Source organism: Phoca vitulina, unplaced genomic scaffold (genome assembly GCF_004348235.1).
Source record: "Phoca vitulina isolate PV1807 unplaced genomic scaffold, GSC_HSeal_1.0 scaffold2, whole genome shotgun sequence".
Lineage (NCBI taxonomy): Eukaryota > Metazoa > Chordata > Mammalia > Carnivora > Phocidae > Phoca > Phoca vitulina.
In genome coordinates, this window is record NW_022589705.1 from 26,509,428 (window position 1) to 26,528,678 (window position 19,251).

Consider the following 19,251-nt stretch of genomic DNA (forward strand, 5'->3'; position numbering starts at 1 on the left):
TCTCTATGTATGAGCCCAATGCTGTACCAGCTGCTGGGAATAGTGCCTGCCAATTTTTTTTAAAAAGCCCATAATCTAGCAAAGGGGGCAAACAATTTTAGTTTGGTGTGATCTATAGTCTAATAAAGCTATGTGCAAGGTGCTAAGCATTCCCAGAGAAGAGAGCAACTAACAGGAGCAAGGGTGGGCTTTATTGAGGAGGTGACATTTGAACTGGCCATTAAAGAATAAAGAGATTACAGGGCACCTGGGTGGCTCAGTTGGTTAAGCGACTGCCTTAGGCTCAGGTCATGATCCCAGGGTCCTGGGATCGAGCTCCGCATCACATTGGGCTCCCTGCTCGGCGGGGGGCCTACTTCTCCCTCTCCCTCTGCTGCTTCCACTGCTTGTGCTCTCCTGCTGTCTCGTTCTGTCAAATAAATAAATAAAATCTTTAAAAAAAAAAAAAAGAATAAAGAGATTTCCAGGAAGTTAAGGAGGAGAAGAATATGGCAGCTATTGGGAATAGCAGATGAAAAAGAGCGTGTGTTCAGGGAATGAGAAATAATTCTATGTGGTTGGAGTGGATAATGCATTGCCGTGGGAGAAGGATCAAAGTTGAATGAAAAATACCATGCTGTATTAAGGAATATAGTGGACCTGTCTAAGTTACCTGCTCAGCGCACTCTGTCTTCTTTGAGAACATTCCTCTCTACAGATCCTACTGAAGATGTGAACCTCAGGCTGGCCGGTTTTGTCCGCATGACCTTACTTGACCCATGAGCTAAGCCAATCAGATTTCCTTTCTCAGTAACTTATTCTAAGAGATATGAAAGTTAGGTAGACTTGGATTAGAACGCCTGTGGGGGGCCATGTGCTTGATGAACATGTAGGGGGTGGTGAGGAGAGGGTAGGGAGGAGTCGGCAGGAGAATGAACAGGGCGAAGTCACAGCATGAAGCAGAGATGAGATACGCAAGGCAGCAAGAGAGGAGCCAGCAGACATGGGACATTATCCCAAGCCACTACCCTGCTGCCTGGCTATCCTTCCTTCGTGGACGTCCGCGCCTCCCTCCCTTCCTTCTTCTCTCCTTCCTTTCTTTAGGATTCCTTCTTCTTTTTAAAAAAAATACTTTATTAGAGCAGTTTTAGGTCTACAACAAAACTAAATGGAAGGTGCAGAGATTTCCTGTATAGTCCCTGTCCCCGCACAAGCGAAGCCCCTCCCATTATTATCTCCCAACACCGCTCATCACATGGTACATTTTCTACCAAGGGTGAACTTACATGGACACATCATAATCACCCAAAGTCCATCCCTGTTTCTTTATAATACATTTCTTTTTACTATTTATTTATTTTTTAAAGGTTTTATTTCTTTGAGACAGAGAGAGAGAGCACAAGCAGGGGGAGTGGGAGAGGGAGAAGCAGGCTCCCCGCCGAGCAGGGAGCCCACTGGATGCAGGGCTCGATCCCAGGATTCTGGGATCATGACCTGAGCCGAAGGCAGACACTCACCCGACCAAGCCACCCAGGCGCCCCTACATTTCTTTTTCTTAAATGACATGGAGTACATTTTTTTTTTTTTGGCAGATGATGACCGCCATCTGATGCAAAGTTCAGATTTTGGCAGAAATGAGCCAGTGGCAGTGTATGAGGCAAAGGAGTAACACAGTTTGATTTGTGTTTCACAAAGATCTCTAGCTGCAAAAAGGGCTTGGGGGAGCTGGTAACAGGCTCAAGCATTAGGTGGGCAATTGAGGATGAGAGCCTGAACTCAGGGAGCAGCAGGGAGGAGGGGGTGAGTCTGAAGGGATACTTGGGAAGTAGAATTGATAGGATTTAGTATCCTGAGTTGTTGGGAGCCCAGGGCAGAAAGAGTTAAGGACAGTCCTTAGTTTCTAGCTCAGTGAATCTAAAGAGTTGCAAAACTGTTAATAGAGAAAGTGAAGACAGGATCACGTTTTTGAAAGAAAGATATTAAGCTCAGTTTTAGACACACTTTGCATCTGAGGAGCCCATAGCAACCTCCAGTGGGCATTGACAGTTTATTCCTGGAGGTCAACAGATGAGTTAGAATAAAGATGCGTGTAGGTAGCATCCACTCTTGACTAGATTAGATTCCAGAAAGAATTTAACATGAGAAGGGAGAGAAAGGTGGGAAGGCAGGCAGGAAAGGAAAAGTAAGACAACAGAAACATGGGAAACACTAAGACTGGCCAGAGGAGGAACATAAGCCCGCCAAGGCATCTGAGAAGGAATGGTCGGAAGGGGAGAAAGAGAGCCAGGAGATAGTGAGTCGTAGAAGGTAAGGGAGGAGAGTTTTAAGCAAGAGGGAATGACCCATATGGATCAAATTGTACATTGGGGTTAAATAAGATGAAAGCTGAAAGTAGTTCATAATATTTGGTATTTGAGGCATTGTTGTCTTTAAAGAGAGCAGTTGCATCAAAATGGAGTAGTGGTAATAAGATGAGGTCATTGGGCACCTGGGTGGCTCAGGTGCATCTGCCTTCGGCTCAGGTCATGATCCCGGGGTCCTGGGATGGAGCCTCACATTGGGCTCCCTGCTCAGCCGGGAGTCTGCTTCTCTCCCTGCCCCTCACCCTGCTCATGCTCTCTCTCTCTCACTCTTTCTCTCTCTCAAATAAAAAAATAATAAGATGAGGTCATTTGGGTGAGGAGTGACTGGTTGGTAAGAAAGTAGGCAGAGCAAGAGACAGCTACCTTCTCTAGAAGTTTGGATGTCAAGGAAAAGAGACATCTGAGCAGAAGCTTAAGGATGAAGAGAGATAAAGCCCACTGATTGCAAAACTGACTTACTGCCTCATCCCTCCCTGACTCCACACCCTTTGCTATGCGACTCTGCAGCTCCTGCCATCAAGAAGTAGGTCCATTTCCTTGTTCCTGGGCTGGCCGTGCGACTTGCTTTTACCAATACAGTGAAGTGGAAGTGATAGTGTACCAGTTCCGAAGGCCTTGTGTACTTCTGCCCTCTCTGTCTCGCTCGAAATCCCGCCTGGCTACCATGAGGACAAGCCCGTGTTCACTCGCTGGGTAAGTGATCGGTGGCCCATCCACCCACTCCACCATAACTAATGACCCGCTGATTGCCAGGCACGTGAGTGAGATCATCCTTGACCACCCCGCCCCAGCCAACCCGCCAGCTGACTGCATCATTCATGAGGATGTGCAGTCAGTATTTCAGGCCCAGCCCAAGGCGGGGGAGCCTGGCCCAGCTCAGCAGAACCGTCCAGGTGACTCACTAACCTGTGAGGAATAAAAATGCTTGCTGCTTCAAGCCATTGTTTCGGGGCACTTTGTTACACATCAACAGCTAATTGATTTGAGAGATTATTGGGAGGTTTTCATTATCTTGCCTTGGCATGGGGGAGATTTGAATATATCCACCCATTGTAGGGGAAAAGACAGCTTTGAGATTCAAGAAAGGGAATAAGTAACAGGAGGAGGGGACGTGACCAAAAGCTCAGGTGGAAGATTAGCCTGGGAAAAGGCAGAGACTGCCTTTGTTTCTGAGATAAGAGAAGGAAGTGGGGATGGAGGACGGTGTCCTGGGCTGAAATTCATTGCGTCACTTGGGCTTCAGCTAGGTGGAAGCTAGGGGGTGGCATCTCCGGACATGCTCGCAGTTAACATCCAACCAAAAATTAACGTCCCAAACTCACGCGTTTCCACATCTGTCAAAGCTAAAAGGGGCGTCTGAGACAGATTTCCTTTTGTTTTCACTGGCGTGTCAAATGCTGCAGTGACAGCAAAGGAATAATCTTCAGTTTGTGTATAATGAGGTCTGAAATTTCCGTCTCCACACATTGATCATGAATCTTATTTCACTAGATAAACTGACAGCAGAATCTCAGGTCCTTAAACAAAATTTTGAAAAAAATCAACACAACCACCCACATCTATGATTTTTTTCCTGCTGTCACTTTTATGGTTCAGTTATTTTGTCTATATGCACTCATTTCCAGTTTTGTCTGGATTTCTCAACAGCCAAATCATTCCTTAATCCTAGACATATACTCCTCTATCCTGGAAAATGATTTAGTAGAAAGACAGCTGGCTTGGGAGGCAGAAAAACGGAGTTCTAGATTTGACTCTGCTGTTAACTAGCAAACTTATCCAAGCTAAGTCACTGAACCTCAGTTTCCTTATCTGAAAAACATATTCCTCCAACAGAAATTTATTGGTACCAGGCACTGTTGTGAGTGCTTAGGATACATCAGTGAAGAAAACAAAGACCCCCGCCCTCAGGAACTTAGATTCTGGAGGAGTCTGACAATGAGAAACAAATGCAGTAAACAGGATAATTATATCATATGATAGATGGTGAAAAGTGTTATGGAAAAAATTAAAAATAAAGTGGAGGTGGGGGCTGGAAGGAACTAAAAGAGTTACCATGAAGTTTTCTGGGGGAAGAATGTTCCAGGCAAAGTCCCTGAGTATTTCTTGTCTTTCTTGTCCTCCACACTCCATTTCTCCTTACTAACCTCAGAGGAGGTTTATAATGCATATAACCTTTAGGCCAGTCTTCCATTACTACTCCATACATTTCTTTGAATAGCCAACAAATGACCATCCGTTCACTTTGAACTAGTCCCATTGGCATTAGGTACAAGAGCCTCTCATCTTGCATTTACTTTCTGGGACTTCTTGTGGTATTTTCCTGCCATCCCAAAGGCTAGATCTGTATGTATTATGCCAAACATCACGTGGGCATTTCCTCCCGGCTCTGCACAGGACAGTGGAAGCCAGCAAAGGGATCTTTAAAAAAGACACGGCTCTGGATAAAGTACCTACCATTTCTGAATGCCATTTACGTGCCAAGTAGCTTTACATTCTTTATTTCCCCTAATCCTCAGCACACTTCCATCTTTCTCTGAGGTTAGCATTATTCCCACTTTACCGGTAATGAAACGGTGGTTCAGAGAATTTTGAAAACTTACTGTGTCACACAGCTGGTAAGTCCCATGGTCAGAATTTGCTTGTCAAGCACACTTTCCATTAGCTGTACTGCACAGCTTCCTTTCTTCCTAAGTGTCCTTTAATCCAGCTGGAAAACCAGATACACATATATGAGACGACAAGAGGGTGGTTTTAAGGCCTGTAGCATGGTGGTGAAGAGCTTGGCTCTGCAGTCAGACAGCCCAAGGTCAAACTCCAGTTCTGCCGTGTTATAACTGTGTGATCAGGGGCTAGTTACTTAACTTTTCTGAGCCTCCCTTTCCTCATTTGTAAATATGCATAACATGAGTCCCCGTCTCATAAAGTTGTGTGTGGGGGGGACTCAATGAAGTAATTCACGTAAAGTCCTTAGCATAGTATCTCTTACATAACTCTAACATAGGTTAACAATTATTCTCATATATTATTGATGGATTTTTTTTAAAAAGCACATGTATATATTAAAATATCTCTAGAAGGCTCAGGAACTGGGGACTAGCTTTTCACTTTGAGTATTTGTACAATGTATACATTTAAATGTTGGGCCAATGATATTACTTATTTAAGAAAACAACCAGACAACTAGACAGCTTTAAAGAAATACCATTATTATTATCATCATTGTAAGGAATTTGGAGTAATAATAATTTTTCCATAATTTATTTGGATAGACAGATTTGGAGGAGGTTTTTTGGAAGAGATGTTTGAGCAGGGCCTCGAAGCAGGTATAGCATTTTGATGACAGAATAACGAACTGAGAGGCATTTTATGTGAAAGATTCTTGCAGAGCAGAGCCTACAGGCAGGAAAGAGCAGCCAGCGAATGCAGTTCCATTCAGTGATAATTGTTTGGTGCTGTGGTAACAATTAATACAGGTGATAGTGTTTTTCAGATACCTGTAATAGAGAGGGTGTAAGTGGAAAATTGCCTAAACACTCCACTCAAACACAAAAATTGAGAAAGATTGCTGGTTGAGGCCGATTCCATGAGCCCTGCTGCCAGAATTATTCCGGTTCATCAATCCAAATTGAGCTGGAGGCACCTTTGACATCCCCCTCTCTCTGCCTGCAGGTCAGCTGTCTCCAGTCCTGAGGTCATCACTCATCAAGAGGGGATAATCCCAAGGACAGCAGGACCTGCTTCATCACTTGGATTTAGGAGTGAGAAACCCATCAGGCAACTAAACAGTAACAATGACCCACCATTAAACACACTGAGAGAAGTGCATGATGAGGAGATTGTACGAGAAGAATCCCGGAGCTCTTGCTGACAACGCCTATGGAGACGCTGACCACTGTGAGCTCTGCCCATTGAACTGCAGTAAAAAAATCTCCCCCTCCCCAGAGATGCTTGGATGTGGGCACAGTATCAGTTCAGACAATGGTCTGTGTGTGGACTTAGAGTGGAAAGAATTTGGACTGTGGGGTAAACAGACCTGGGTCTGAACTGCTATTCTGCCACTTCCATGTAGTATGTTTTAGCAGCATTAAAAAAAAAAAATCTCTCTCAGCCTCAGTTTTCTTGTCTGCAAAATGGATCAAATACCTCCACAGAGGTCTTTTAAGAGGACCAAATGTAACAGTGTTTGAAAAGCTAGGTACTTCTCTTTATGGAAGAAGAGCAAGATGTGGGGCCCAAAAAAGGAACGGGCACACACACAAAAACTTTTCTCAGAATTATTTTTTGTCCTAGGTACTCTGCCTCAGAACGTATGCTTATTTCTTTAGTTTAGCTACCAGGGAAAAAGAGACAGAGAAAAATGGAGAAAGGCAGGAAGTCAGATTCTGGCTCTTACACAAGAAAATTCACTCTACATAATCTTCAGACAATGTTGCTGTCCTTCCTCAAATACCGGGCCACAGGCATCATGCCAAAGAAGTCAGCAGCCTGGAAGATATTTTAAACTGATTCTGGGGCTGAACGACAGGCCATTTGCGCCATATGCCACCAACACGTTAATCTAGGCAAGGCTGCTAGGCACCTGGGGACATCCATGCTAAAATGCCATTTAGGAAGGGCACGCTGAGTCCAGTGGCAGAAGTTCACCAGCGCAAAGTGGGAGGGCAGCCCAGAAGATAGAAGATAGAAGTGGCAAGGAGGAGTAAGAAGTGTGGTGTCTAAGCCTTGGAAGATTTTCTGAGTTTCAGACACTTCATTTTGCTTCTGTGAGAGCTGCAGATTCAACAAAACATCAAAACCGGGTACTTACTGGCTGGACAAATGAGTATCTGCTACTTTTTGCACCCATTATACCACGTGGCCACACTTTTATACACTGGCAAATACTGGGCGATGCTCTAGTCCACTAGAATGACCTTTATCCCTCGTGTTCCGTCATAAAAAGCAAGTGGCTGCTGAGTGACTGTAGTAGATGCCCCGGTGTCAGACTTTCCAGGATCCAATTTGGTGGGAGCACTCTGGGCCTTTGGTCTCCCTCTTCCCTTTGTCAAGCCCTGTTTCTTGGTTACTCTGAGCAGTAATGAGCTTCTCCACCCCAGCATGAGGACAGGCTCACAGCTAGCACATGAAAAAGGCTGAGCTCATGTGGGGCAACTACTCTATTTCATGGGCAGATCACACATCTGTTTTTTCCCTTCTTCTGCAATGCAACTACACTAATGATTTTTTTTTTTAAGTAGAAATAAGGCAGTACTATGGCTTTCTGAGAAAAAAAGTCACACTGCAGGATAACTGCAACAGACATCATAAAAGGAGCTGGAATGAAATGCCCACCCACTCTTGTCATTGGAGCAAATGATTTCCAAGAGCAAAAGAATCATTCTAACTTAGGGGATCTTAATAAACAAATAGAATCACCACCCTAATTATTTTCTTCCAGGTAAATGAAACTTTTAAAAATCAGCTCTTCCTTTTCATGTTAGCTATTTTGCATAAACAGAAGAATCTGAAAGGTTATAAAAATAAGATTAGGCCACCCAAGAACGTGGGAGTTCCCCAAAGTTCTCTATGGTGAGTGGTTCAGAGTTGTCATTGTTGAGGATGGGCTGTAGAATCAGCCCATGATTCAAGGCCAGAGCTCTGTCCCTTATTCCCTAATGACCACTGGCAACTTAAAACCCCCCACCAAGTCTCTGTTTTTTCGTCTGTAAACTTGCACAGAGTAACCCCAACTTCCAGGGCTCTTATGAGAATTCAAAGATCTGTGTGTGGTGAGGAGCATACTTTCTGGCATGTGGTCAGGGGATCTATGTTAAAATTATAGACCTGGTCTTGGGAACCGCATGTCACTTATGTTTTTCAATGGAGAGACGTTATTTCTATGAGTTCTTAGCAAAGACCAGATAGATGTTTTAATCACAAAATAATAAGCATTTTCTGAACCTTTACCACTAGACCCACTGGGCTGTGTTATGCATTATAAAAGATTTATAAGAAGTAGAAGAGTTTTTTTTTTTTGCTTAGGAGTGGTTTAAAGTCAGCCCTGAAGAACAGTAACACCAATCTCATCCAAAACCCAATGTTTGGTAACTCCATCTTAAATGGAATCCATCTTTAAACCCATCTTTTTTTTTTTTTTTTTAAGATTTTATTTATTTATTTGACAGAGAGAGACAGAGCAAGAGAGGGAACACAAGCAGGGGGAGTGGGAGAGGGAGAAGCAGACTCCCAACTGAGCAAGGAGTCCAAGCGGGGCTGGATTCCAGGACCCTGGGATCATGACCTGAGCCGAAGGCAGATGCTTAACTACTGAGCCACCCAGGCGCCCCTTTAAGCCCACCTTAAATGAGATCCTAAACACCATACTGCAATAGTCCTTACCTGGTCTCCTTGCACCCATCCTTGACTCGCTACAGCCAATTCACAGAGCACTAGCATCTTTTCAGAATTTGCTGATGGTTCCCTATTTTACACAGAATGAAATCCAAAGTCTTCACTTAAGTGTCCTTTATGGTCTGGGCTCCAGTTACCTTCCAGAGCACATCTCTTACTACTCTCTCCTTTGTTCACTCCCCTTCAGCTATACCAGACTCCTCAAATGCACCAAATGTGCTCCTGCTTCAGAACCTCTGGACTTGCTAATGTCTCTCTCTGGAATGTTCTTCCCCACGTACCCATATGGATTGCTCTTCTACTTTATTTAAGTTTCTTTTCAAATGTCACATAATCAGAGAAAGCTTCCCTGACCATGCTTTTTAAAATAATCACCCCACCCTGCTCTTCTCTATGCCCTATTGTGCTTTATTTTTCTCCACAGAGCCTTCAAGACTTGACAGAGGAAGCCTGGCTGGCTCAGTCAGTGGAGCATGCAACTCTTGATCTCGGGGTCGTGAGTTCAGGCCCCATGTTGGGCATAGAGCTTACTTAAAAGGGGGGAGGGTAGGAAAGGTTAATGTAATGAGCTCCAATCCCCACTACTTCAACTGGTCCCAAGACTGTAATTGATATTTATCATCTTCATCTTCTACTCATTATAGATTTCCCTCACCCTTTGCCCACACTTCAGCTGGTCTAGGTTGCTTTCTAGGTGGGGTGACTTAGATCTGCATCCCCAAAGGGTCTGAGTTGCTTTCGCCCTTTTGGACTGAGGTGGCTGCAGTTCCAATTCCAGTTATGAGGTATGGCGTTACCTCCAAAAGATGGCTCACTGAGTCCCTGGGTCCTAGATCATATTCTTTTCTGCCCTACTACCTCAATTGTGTAGTAGGAACCCTAGTTTCTCATTGTAACCAAGTCAATTGTCCTTAATAATATTTCACAAGTGCATCATTGAGAGTGATAGTGAAAAGAACCAATCTGATTTCTACCCACTGGTTCCTGGACCCATATATTCTAGCTTTAGAGAATCAGCACCATTGGTTCTGTATATACGGCATGCTGGAAGATGCAGTCCAGCCCTATAGGGTATTATGCTCAAGCTAGCACCTTAAATGAAGTTTTAATAGGCCATTCCATTATTCTACTAGCTGGCTATCTCTAGACGATCAAGTATATTGCAAGACCAGTCAGTCTCATAGTCATGTGTCCATTGTCACCCTCTCTTTTACTATCAAATGGGTCCCTTAGTCTGAGGCAATGTTGTGTGGGATCCCATACTGGCAAAGAAGGCATTCTCTAAGTCCTCGGGTAGTAGTATTGGCAGCAGCACTGTGGTTAAGGGAGGCAAAGCCATATCCAAAGGAGATGCCAATTCCAGTAATGGAATTGGGTCTGATGTAATCAGCTTGCCAAGTAATTGACTAATCTCCTTGAGGATGGGGCTTTATCTGTGCCAGTGTGTGCTGCTGACAGGATGGAGATTCAGCCATGGCGGGAACTATATTAGTCTTGGTGAAAGAGAGTTGATACTGTTGTGTCCACACTTCATCTCTATCCCTGTCATTATGGCCATGTCATTCATGAACCCACTGCACAGTACTGGAGTGGGCATGGAGAGAGGCTCATTGACATCCAGAAGACAGATCATCCTCTCTACTTGGTTGTTGATGTTGTTGATGTTCTCTTGATTCACTATGAAGGATGCTCATGGACATTAACATGAGAATCAATAATCCTCAGTCATCACATGTTTCCTCCTAAGTCCATCCATATGCCTCTTCCCCAAACATCCTTGTAGAGAAAGCTATAAAAACAGACATTATCAGGCCGGTCATCACTGTGAGCCATTTAGAATGTGTCTCATAATTGTCTACACAAGGGCAGAAGAGAGCAGCTCTACCTACCAGTTTCCATCCTTATTAGTCAAGGATTTCTTCAAAGGATGTCAATCCCTCTGAATGCATATGTGTGAGAGATAAGCAGATTCCTGCAGATATCCAGTCAGGTTATCAGAGAAGCTCAGGTTAGAGAGTGTAATAAATTTATGATCCACCTGAGACAAGACCCTGTCTGGTTATTCCTGAGCACAGCTGGTTGTTGCAGCAAAAGTTGGAATAGAAGTTGGGCTGAGAGGATATGAGATGAAGTCTAAAAAGTGTTTGATATACCCTTAAAGCCTGGGGAGAAAGGCATGATTGGAAGAATGTGTTAAATTATGTATTTTAGATAATTAGATAATAGGATATTTTTAAAATATGTGCTAATTGTATGGTGCTGCCAACAAAGACAAAAGTTGTTAGCAGAGGAAGACATCAATGTGGGCTTGAGTTGGCAGGAAAGGAGCTAGAGCCTTGAGGCATGGTTGATGGTGAAGCTGAGGATTCTGGGTAGAGTCCCTCTCCATGTTAAGGAAGATGAATTGAGAATTCTCTGGAGAGGAGAGGGTGTCAAAAACAGGGAAGAGATACCCAGACTGCTGAGAACATAAGGATTATCTTGGTTCAGATAGATTTTCTGTCCTCCCGCCTCCTACAAGACAGTTACCTTTGTTGTGTTGTAGTATAGCACATGATTAAATAAACATGCTTTAGAGAGACTGAGCTGCTTTGAATCCTAGCTCTACTGCTTGGGCAAGTTCCTTAACCTCTTAATCTGTGCTTTCTTCATCTGCTAAGTGGATAGTAACAGTACCTACTTCATAGATTTGTAATGAGGATTAAACTAATTAATTTACATAGAATACTTAAAATGGACCTGGCTCTTAATAAGCCCCAATAAATATTAGCTATCATTGTTATTATTAGGGAAAGTGCAAATAATGGCTTTAACAGCCTAAGGAAACCTAACTAGAACAAAATTAGAAGAATAGGAAGCATTGAGCAGTTAGGATAAAACAAAAAAAACGTATTTCCGTGCAAAAAGTTCAAAACAAGTATTCAGTCATGTGTTCTGCAGAAAGTGCCCTGAGATATCTGAAGCATCTCAGAGATATTCACTCAGCGTAAATTCTTTTTAGCTTCAGAGCGAAGAAAACCAATGGAACAATAGTGGCTATGTTGACATTATCAGAAAAAGCAGTGGCAAAAAATCCTGTTGGTCGGCTCATCTCCTTTTAGAATCATACCCACATATGGGTTGCTTGGGCCTTTTCTCATTTCTCCAGTGTACGGCTGGATTAACCAGGCAAATGCAATCTGCTGCCACATCAGAGGAAGAATATTTCCATGCACAAAGGGCTACAGCTGTCACTGACGATCCCCATGCATCCTGAGAATAGTATGGTTTGCAGCAGCCATGTTTTCTGGGGAAAAGGACTCCTCTTCCTGTCTGAGCTGCCTACCAGGTTCCCTTTATACTGATTGTGCTGTGTATGAATAGAACAATGTGTTGAAGATTCCAGGCACTGAATGAGGTTGAGAGAATATCAGAGCATTTCGAGGTTGGTTTGACAAGATATCCAAAATATCATGAAGAGTTTCCTTTTTGGTCTTCTGCCTTCAAGGTGCACTCTCTCCAATGCTGAAGTTCTTTGTGAATCTGCATTGGCAATTAGCGTGAAGACATAAATGACCTTTGGCAATCATTAGCTCCTTAATCATCATCTGCCTTCCCTTTATTCTCCAACAGATCCTGACCCACTTCATTTTTGTGTTGTAAAAACTTTCCATTATTTTCTAAGTTCACAAAGGGCCTTTGTAAAAAAATTTTTCTTTTATTATGAAAGTAATACTTGCTTATTAGAAAAAAAATCAGATTAGAATGGTACAAAGTGAAAGTAAAGTTTCCCTCTCCACTTTACCAGGAACCACCCTCAGGTTCACTGCTCCCTAGAAGATCACCATTGACAATAGCAAATGGTGCGTGCTTCAAAGAGGATCGTACCCCTGACACACACACTCACAGATCTGTGCTCTTGTGCAACTTCCTCTTTTTATTGAACAATATCAAGACTATCTTTTCATGTGTTCACATAGATTTACCTTGTTCTTTTTAATGAGTGTAGTATATTTGATAGTGTGGTTTTTACCATAACCAATCTCCTATTAATGGATACTTAGGATGTTTTCGGTTTTTCTCTATTACAGACCATGCCGGTATGAACACCCTTTATGCATACATCATTGTGTAATTGTGAAAGTGCATCTCTAGGATAAATTCCCAGAAGACAATTTTGCTGAATCTGATGGCTGTGTACACTTAACATTTTGACAGATATTGTTAAATTTCTCTCTAAAAAGTGGAACCAATTTACACTCCCATTAGCAGTATATGAGAGTGTCTATTATCCCACTCCCTCCCCAGGGCCCTGAGTCGCCCGAGGAAGTGGCATGGGCTTTCAAACAGGCAGACCTGTTTCTGAATCTGGCTCTGCCATTCATGAGCTGTGCGACCTCTTTTAAGTCACTCGGCCCCTCGGGGCCTCAGTTTTATCACCTATAAAATGGAAAAAAATAATGTCTTCTGGGTCTGTTTGCTGTGATAATTAAGTGCAATGACACAGGTGAAGAACCTAGTACAGTGCCTGCCAGGCAGTAACCACTCAGTGTGAGCCGTTTCCCTTAGCTGCAGTTCTGCAGCATGCCGTTCTTGTTTACACCTGCTTCCCATTGCTGTCTCCTCCTCCCAGAGTGCCCTTTTTTATTCTCATGGTGAAAATTCTCACAGTGCAGTAACAAGAGACATGTATGCTGGGTTCTGAGAATCACTTTCCTTTTCTTATTTCATGTGTTTTTTATGCATGTTGTCAGAGAGGTAATGACACTTTTCCAGGGCTTCATGTCCAGGAATGTGGTTATCTTTAGTTACTAGAACTGATAAGTTAACTACTAGATTGCGTTTGAATTATTTTTGTGTAAATTCACCAAGCCTAAAAGGTTATAGAGGATTGAGTAATAAAGTGACTCTTGTGAGTTACAGGGTGACTGAAGTTTCTCCTTTACAAAGAGATTTCTGGAGAATTCCTGATAGAGGATTATGTGTAACTGCCCCTCCCCAACCACCACTTGCCCCCAATACCTATGACCTCATACAAAAAACCTTGAAAAATAACTGGCAGCTTCTATTCATTCTCAACCTATGTAAGCTCAAGTAGTAGCAATTCAATTATTGGGTGATGCTCACAGCTACATTATATACATTCCCAGTATAAATTCACAGTTTCTTCTGATTTCTAAGAGCTTCTGGACTAACCACTGAAGACTGGGGGATTCTGGCTTGGCTGATTCACTACCTAGCAACTCAATCCCACTTTGACTATTTGTTTTTATTATTAAGACCTGGGTAAAAAAAAAAAAAAGATATGGAAGAACTAAAGAGAAGACCACCCAATTAGGTCCTTTAACTTTATCAGGAAAGGTTGTACCCAGTGAAGAGGAAAGGAAAGCAGACCTATTCAAAGATATTTCCTTCTCCACTTGATGTTCATTCTTCACGGATCTTCCTCAGTTTCTGGGAGGAAATTCAGCTCATAAAGCTTGGATGGCTTTGTGTCGCAGAGAATGAGATGCGATGCTCTCTGCAGAAAGGCCACCTTAAACCTGCCCAGTTAAAAAGATCTATATGAGCTTTGACTGCAAAGAGATTTTAGTTTTAGCATGAAAAGCCAGTATCAGATCATTTGAATTTATTTTCCACTTCAGTTTACCCATCTGCTCCAGGAAATCTGATTTAAATACATTTTATCAGAAGCCTTCCACAGGCACCAAGTTACCTAGCAACTCCAAGTTTCCTTTAGTGAGCTGCTTCCAACATAAAGAGTGTTCACAACTTGGGGAGGATGTGTTTTTAGCCTTCAAAGTTTACGAAGCAAGAATTAAATATTGAAACTGCCATTCTCACTCTGCATGAATGTAGAATCTATTTAAATTACATAGAGTCTTGGGGGCTGTATTTCTAAAGAGAAATTTTTAATTAACCCACATGACCATAAACTTGAATGAAATAGTTCTGTTTAATTTGCGCTAACCAATCCAAGTGCAGCATTGCTCAGCTCCAATTTAGGATCTTTAACAAAATTTTAATTTGGTGCTTTGCATTTTATGCCTGCTTTGATACGTCAAAAAGATTTAGTTTTTCTGGACCTTGGCAAATAGATCCCTTAGCTCTATTATGAGGATATAGGCTCAGAGCTCTGGGTCTGATGGTGGGTCGAACACATGCAGAAACACCACTCATCTCGAAATGCATAGGAAATGATAGGTAAAGTATTAAATATATATGCAACTCTGTAATCTAAAACAAAAAAGGAAAGTTTTTGTGGATTAGAAATGGGAAGGAAAACTCAGTGGTTAGCAAGGACTAAAGCTGCACAGCCCATGGGGAGCCAAGAGTAGATAAGGCCACCAGGGCTAGAGTCTTTTTTTTTTTTTTTTTAAAGATAATTCTTTTTTTTATTTTTTATTTTTTTATTTTTTTTTAAAGATTTTATTTATTTATTTGAGACAGAATGAGAGAGGGAGAGAGAGCACATGAGAGGGGGGAGGGTCAGAGGGAGAAGCAGGCTCCCTGCTGAGCAGGGAGCACCAGGGCTAGAGTCTTAACACCAACTGGGATCTGGAAGCCAACACCCCCCACATGAAGCAGGAAGTTAAAACCTCTTTGCCTCTTGTGAACAGGAACAAAAGTCACTTTGCCCGTTACCCAAGTGTACAACCATAAATGTACCATTTGCTGTGCCCAACCAAATAATTATTCAAAAGTAAGGATGAAATAATTGTATTTTCAGACAGACAAGGACTCTGGAAATTTATTTTCTATTTGTTTGTTTTAAGATTTTATTTTTAAGTAATCTCTACACCCAATGTGGGGCTTGAACTCACAACCCCAGGACCAAGAGTCAAATGCTCCACTGACTGAGCCAGCCAGGCGCCCTAAGGACTCAGGAAATTTAAAACCCTCAGGTACCCACAAATCCAAATCAGTAGTACAATAATATAACTGTAATACGACTAATATTTTTGTGCTTAAAACAAGTTGGAACTAAAATTCTAGACAATTACATGAGCATTAGTTGGGGTGGAAGGGTGGGTAGTTTTGAGGAAAGTTACATTGTTCAAAAAGTTCTGTCTCATGGGGTGGCTGGGTGGCTCAGTTGGTTAAGTGTCCGGCTCTTGATCTCAGTTCAGGTCTTCATCTCAGGGTCATAAATTCAAGGCCCATGTTGGGCTCCATGCTGGGTGTGGCACATACTTAAAAAAAAAAGTTTTGTGTTGTATATTGTAAGTACATATGTACAATTTTAAAGGATATGGACTGTGTTTCTGACTGAGGTCTTGAAGTCTATGGCACTAACTCATACTAAGGAGACATAAGATATGAGGAAACATTGAGCAGAATCATTTTCCATCAGTAATAAAATTTGGAGACAGAACCGTGACTTCAGATCTATAGAGAAGCTAAATTACCATCAACAGAGCAGATTTTGAGCCAACAGTATGAAAAGGCCTAGAGCAAGGCATTGTGGGTCATTGAGATGACGTGTTGCAGCTTAGGTCAGTCAAAGTCAAACATGCCTTTTAGTAGACTAAGACAGCTGTTCTCAAACTTTCTTGTTTTAAGACCCCTGTACACTTTAAATAATTTTGGTGCTCCAAAGAGCTTTTGCTTATGTGGGTTGTATAGAGATTGATATTTGCCATACTAGAAATTAAAACAAAATTTGACATTTTCCATATTAGAAATTAAAACAGATAAAAACTCAGTAGTACACAGGGCACATTCCATTCACTGTCATCACATGTCATGTATCCTCTGAAAACTCTCTGTAAATATGTGAGAGAATGAGAGACAGAAAGGTAAAGTCTTAATATCGTTGTGAGAATAGATTTGGCCTCACAGACCCCCCTGAAATGGTCTAGAATCTCTCCAGATCTCCCCAGAGGTCCCCAGACCTATTTTGAGAACCGCTGTTCTAAAGGGTAGAATATGCCATATACTCTTTCAATCTTAACTTGTATGTCAGGTCCACCTCCATCTGATTTAAGCCCCAGATGTGTTTTCTGCTCTTGCTCTTTCCTTAGCTCACAAAACTCATTGCCAGAAACACACTTGGCATTTATTTGGACCATCCATGATAGGCTTGTTTTGTTCTATAATTTGATTTCTTTAATAGATGTTCTTCAATTTGAATCAGAACAAGGGCAAGACACACATATACTCATTCTTTTTTTCCTAAAGGAATTAATATGGGATACTATGAAGTCAATAAGAATGAATAGTGGTTATAATGGCTCTGAATTTATAAATTAGTTGTAACTGTAATAGCTACTCTTATAATGATTAGCAAATTATTTTATTAGGCAAAAGGGATCACACTAGATCGGGTCCTTCTGTATTACTGATTGTCAATAATGTTTGAATGCAATCACGGTCCAAGGCCAGAAATGTGGATCTTCCTTAGTTCCTAACTTCTCATTTCCGTCTAATCGGCCAATAATTCCTGTCGATTCTACTTTGGAAACCTGTCCCCTGAGGGGCCCCATCCTTCTCATTCCTACCGTCCCTACATCAGTGGTGTCACCACCACTTTTTCTAGAGTAGAGGGACGGCTTCCTTATTGGGCTCTCTGGGCCTGACCCCTTATCTCTTCTGCTTCCAGCACTCATGCTACTCAGTCACTAGAGTTATTTTCCTGAAAAAGTATTTGACTTTGGCATAGTTCCTGCGTAAAAATCACCCATGACAACCAGTTTTCCTCTTTCTGGGTGCCAGAATATAGCGCATTTTACTTACCTAACGCAGTTGGCTGAACGACAGTTTTCGGAGTGGATGCACCAGTCCCATGTGGCCTCAGGCTGACAGCCAGGAATAAGATCACCTAATTACATAGTCAAAGGACTGCAACTACCTGGGAAATAGAGACTACTTGGCAGAAAACAATTTTTAAGTTCTTTAAAGTGATCTGGAAGAGCAGACTGCCCCAGCCGCTGCAGATTGTTAAACTGCTTTTTTCCTTTTTTTTTTTTCCTCCGACTCACTCTGTACTTTCACTTTGTCTCTGGAAGAATTTCCTGGCATAGTACCTACCACAAAAGGCACATCAGCGGTGCTCAACTGGGGCAGGTTTGACCCCAGGAGACCTTTGGCAGCATCTAGAGGCATTTGTGTTTGTCACACCTGGGGGGCAGGTGCTCTTGGCATCTAGAAGATAGAGGCCTGGGAGGCCTGGGATTGCTAAACACCCTGCAATGCACAGGATGAAGAATTATCTGGCCCCCAGTGCCAATAGTGTGAGGTTGAGAGACCCCCAGGTACACGGCAAACACTAAAGTGTAGTTTTAAAAATATATGTAATACTTTCTTTATATACCTTCCCTAAATACCTTAATAACTTACAAAACCATTTGCAACCATTTGCTTGATTTGAGTCAACTTCTCAGATGCCTACAGAATAAAGTATAGACTCTGACACAAGGTTCAAGACCCTTCCAAGTTTGCTCCTGTTTCCAGGGCTGCATCTGGCTTCGTGTACCACTGTGTGCATTAGGCTACACTGCGTTAAAGGGCTCGGTTCCCTGCGGTGCCACACCCTTTCACACCTTTGTGTGGGCTCTTCTCTCACTAGACTACTCTTTCCTCTTACTCGCCAGCCAATTTCTATTCATTTTTTTTTAAAGATTTTATTTATTTATTTATTTGAGAGAGAGAGAGAGCATGAGGGGGGGGAGGGTCAGAGGGAGAAGCAGACTTCCCCGCCGAGCAGGGAGCCCGATGTGGGGACTCGATCCCGGGACTCCAGTATCATGACCTGAGCCGAAGGCAGTCGCTTAACCAACTGAGCCACCCAGGCGCCCCAATTTCTATTCATTTTTAAGGACCCAGCTCAAATAAAGCCTTCTCTGATACCCTCTCCTCTTCTGTGCACACTTGTCTCTCAAACAAGCTGTTCCTCTTTTTGTATAGTACTTGTTTATTTGTCTGCCTCTGCTACTACACTGTGAATTTTTAAATATTTTATATTAATTTGAATTGACGGAAGTTAGCACTGGGACTGGAACGTGGCAGGTGTTCAAAATTATCTTTCAAGTATATGTGTAGGTGCTTCTATATGTGTATACATAGACATGAGCGCATACATGCGTGTCTGCACACACATTTGGCATTTTGACAGAGGTTGGCTGAAGATAGATTTCATCACCATAAGTCAATCAGAGAAAGATGTGTACCAATGACCTCACTGATAGGAGGAATTCTTAATCTCAGGAAACAAACTGAGGGTTGCTGGAGTGGTGGGGGTGGGAGGGATGGGGTGGCTGGGTGATAGACATTGGGGAGGGTATGTGCTATGGTGAGTGCTGTGAATTGTGTAAGACTGTTGAATCACAGACCTGTACCTCTGAAATAAATAATACATTATATGTTAAAAAAAAAAAAAAGGTAGTAGGGAGGGGAAAATGAAGGGGGGGAAATCAGAGGGGGAGACGAACCATGAGAGACTATGGACTCTGAGAAACAAACTGAGGGTTCTAGAGGGGAGGGGGGGTGGGAGGATGGGTTAGCCTGGTGATGGGTATTAAAGAGGGCACGTACTGAATGG

At 42.5% G+C, this 19,251-nt stretch overlaps 1 long non-coding RNA gene across 7 annotated transcripts in view; it reads left to right on the top strand.

Moving 5' to 3' along the window:
* The window catches only part of LOC116644480, a 70,563-nt gene extending 55,520 nt beyond the window's left edge, over positions 1–15,043 (top strand). For 5 of the 7 annotated variants that reach the window (XR_004301763.1, XR_004301766.1, XR_004301769.1 and 2 more), the window contains 2 exons: positions 2,850–3,035; positions 6,012–8,474. This is a non-coding gene — a long non-coding RNA (uncharacterized LOC116644480). Of the gene's footprint in view, positions 1–2,849; positions 3,036–6,011; positions 8,475–9,156 lie in introns of those variants that run through there. The other 2 variants (XR_004301764.1, XR_004301770.1) reach the window with 2 other exon arrangements.
* The last annotated feature ends 4,208 nt before the right edge of the window (positions 15,044–19,251 follow it).